The sequence below is a fragment of the Chenopodium album genome, chromosome 4 (assembly GCF_948465745.1).
Source record: "Chenopodium album chromosome 4, dcCheAlbu1.1, whole genome shotgun sequence".
Classification (NCBI taxonomy): Eukaryota; Viridiplantae; Streptophyta; class Magnoliopsida; order Caryophyllales; family Amaranthaceae; genus Chenopodium; species Chenopodium album.
This window is the reverse complement of record NC_137837.1, coordinates 11,803,462-11,806,843: the sequence shown is the minus strand read 5'-3', so window position 1 is coordinate 11,806,843 and position 3,382 is coordinate 11,803,462. Positions and strand designations below refer to the sequence as shown.

The following is a 3,382-nucleotide window of genomic DNA, read 5'->3' as shown; positions in this document are numbered from 1 at the left end:
TATCAGCAAAAACTTTTTCTTTTATCATGAATCAGATTGACACTGATGTTTGTTTTATGGTCTATGGCAGGAATTCTACGTCTCAGAAATCTGAATACATTTTACGAGCCAACCGATGGGCCAGCTGATCGCAGCAAGTGCTATGCATACGCACCATTGAACCCAATTCAACCTTTCAGTACCTGCAAATTTCTTGAGGAATTCTACCATTGCCACTTGAAGAAGAACAGTCATTCCAACTATTCCTAGAAACAATCTGTTTTTAAGAATACCTTTAAATATGTTCTTTTTCTCTAGCTTTCTTGCATTAAACTCGTTAAATACTTGACATAGCACGAAACAGTTGAAGATGAGTGTGTCCTTCGCCTTTTCCCCTACTCCGAAGATTGACTGACCCTTAAACTGTAGGATCAGCAAGATGGTCATCTGATAAAAGGCTTGTGCAATGAGGTTTCGCCACATGACTTTGGTTATGAGTGGCTCAGTTCTTCCTACAGGAGTTTTTTCCATAAGATCATTAGTTGGTTCTTCAGTTGCCAAAGCTAATGCTCCTAAAGTATCCATGATCAAGTTCACCCACAGCAGTTGGACTGCTGTCAAAGGAACATTTCCTGAAGACACTGCAGCAACAAAGTTGATCACAAGCGCGGCCACATTTACTGTCAGTTGAAACTGAATGAATTTCTGGATGTTGTTGTAAACACATCTACCCCATCTTAAGACTGTGACAACTGAAGCAAAGTTATCATCTAAGATGACTATATCAGAGCTCTCTTTTGCGACTTCAGTTCCTTGGATACCCATTGACAACCCAATATCGGCTTCTTTAAGAGCAGGGGCATCATTTGTGCCATCACCTGTCACTGCCACTACATGGCCTTTTTCTTTTAAGCACTGGACCATGAGGAGCTTATCAAATGGGGATGATCTTGCCATTACTCGAATGTGTTCAACTTTATCCATTCTTTGTTCAGGAGAGTAATTTCTGAACTGAATACCTTCTATGACAGCTTCTTCATGTAATAATTGATCATCAAGGATTCCGCATTCTGAAGCAATAGCTTTTGCAGTGAAAATGTTGTCCCCGGTAATCATTTTCACACTAACCCCTGCTTTCCTGCATGATTCTACTGCTTCTCGGACACCAGGCCGACATGGATCCTTCAACCCAACTATACCCAACAAGGTTAGGCCACTCTCATCAAGCTGATGTGTGGCATCGCCTTCGTTTCCTTGTTTGTGAGCAAAAGCAATGCATCTTAGGCTTTGTGTTGCCATACTTTGAATTATTCCCCGAAAATATTTATTATCTTCTTCCTCCAACCTCACAAGCATCCCTCCTTGATCATAATAACTCGAACACATATCTAAAATCATCTCTGCTGCTCCCTTCCAATGCACTTGCACTACTTTACTATCACTCATCATCCTAACCATAACCCCACTTCGCTTTTTCTCAGAGTTGAAGGCCTCAACTCTCATAACTTCAAAATTTTTATTCAAATTTTCAATCTGCATCTTCAAAGCACATATAGCCCATTTTAGGATTGCTTTCTCAGTCGGACTTCCCGATATCTCAGGAACTGTTGCAGAACCCAATTGACAGACACTTCCACTAGTGTTCAACCCAACTGCTTGATAAAGCAACTCGAGAACAATCTTTGATAAAGAGAAGGGGTTTTGAACCACTTCTCTGCCCTGCCAAAATTCAGTGACACTCATTTGGTTAAGAGTGAGTGTACCTGTTTTGTCAGTGCATACAGTAGTAGCCGAACCCATAGTTTCGCAAGCAGAGAGTTTCCTCACCATAGCATTATCTCCCATCATCTTCTTCATTGAATAAGCCAGAGTTAAAGTCACGGCTAAGGGGAGACCCTCTGGAATGGCTACAACAATAATGGTAACCGCTGCAGAAACAATGTTTATAACTGCATTCATTACATCACTAGTACTCGTTTTTGATCCATTAAATTCACGTTTTCCATGTTCATCTAAAGTGTGTCCTGTGAAATACCGAATCAACAGTACAATAAGAACAAGTGTTGCAACAAGAACCCCAACCTTACCAATATATGCAGTGAGTTTATTAAGCCGTTTTTGTAATGGAGTCTCTTCATCCATGTTTCGAGTAATCGAACTCATCATTTCACCCCATGTAGTGTTCATCCCTACTGAAGTAACCAACATCCTCCCATAACCATCTGTCACTTTTGTGCCAGAGAACAAAAAGAGGCTATTCCTCTCATCCACTTCGACATTATCACTTTCTCCGGTCATGCTTGATTCATCCACCTTTAAGGAGTATCCATCCAAGAATAACCCATCAGCCGGAATCTGATCTCCTATATTCAAATAAACAATATCTCCCACAACTATTTCAAAGATGGATGTATATTGGCGGCGTCCATCTCTCAATACTTCAACTTGTATGTCACTGCTAATGTTGGAGAGCTTTTCAAACTGTCGGCTCTGCTTGAAGTTACTGATAGCAGAAACCGAAACGACGAGGAATATTGCAATAACGATGCTTCCTCCATCATACCACCCTTCTTTTAGGCCATTCTGCTTCATACCAAACCCCAAAGAGAGGCTTGCACATATGAAAAGTATTATAATTGTGGTGTCTTTTGATGCTTCAAATACGAAACTGAGGAAGGTTTTATTAGGCTGTTTTCGGAAACAATTAGACCCGAAAACACTCTTTCGATGCAAAATATCAGGAGCGTTAGTGCTATCAACACCAAGTGCATTGTTGGTTCCTAGTGTTAAAGCAAGATGCTTAACACCGCCAAGTTGCGAAAGTGATTCAAGATTCTTCTCTCTTGTAATGGAAGTGAGGGTTTGTTGGTTAATGGATAAGGGCAATGATGACAATGACAATGACAACGACAACGACAACGATTCTTGTACATTCTTATGGATAGAAACAGAATCAGATTCTACATCTAGGACTACATAAGACGGAGAACGGAGTAGAACTCTTTTGTAGAGATGTGTGTTTTTGTTAGCTTTTTTGGAGAGTGTAACGATGAAGTAAACTGCTTTGCACGGCAAACTCCATCGACTCGAGGGTTTAACCGGAAAGGGTTGATTTTGATCGGAGTAAGTGGCATTTTTTGTAGTGTTACGTTGGTGTAACTCCATGATTATGAAAGTGTATGTTCTTTTGGATTGAACTATGTATTGTTAAAGATTTTACTCCATTTTATATAGAGTAACGAATAAATTAAACTATTGACTCTTAATAGAAGTATGGATGTAATTTCATGTAAATTTCACTCTTAAGTTAAGATTCATAGTATTCCTCCCTTTTTTACTCTGTTTGATAATGGACTATGTATCATGTATGTTGATTTGTACTCATAGTAATATGTAGTTACGC

The 3,382-nt window shown here is 39.7% G+C and overlaps 1 pseudogene; it reads right to left on the bottom strand.

Annotated features, from left to right (window-relative positions):
* On the bottom strand, window positions 1-3,159 carry LOC145626688 (putative calcium-transporting ATPase 13, plasma membrane-type pseudogene; annotated as a pseudogene).
* Between the last annotated feature and the right edge of the window lie 223 nt (window positions 3,160-3,382).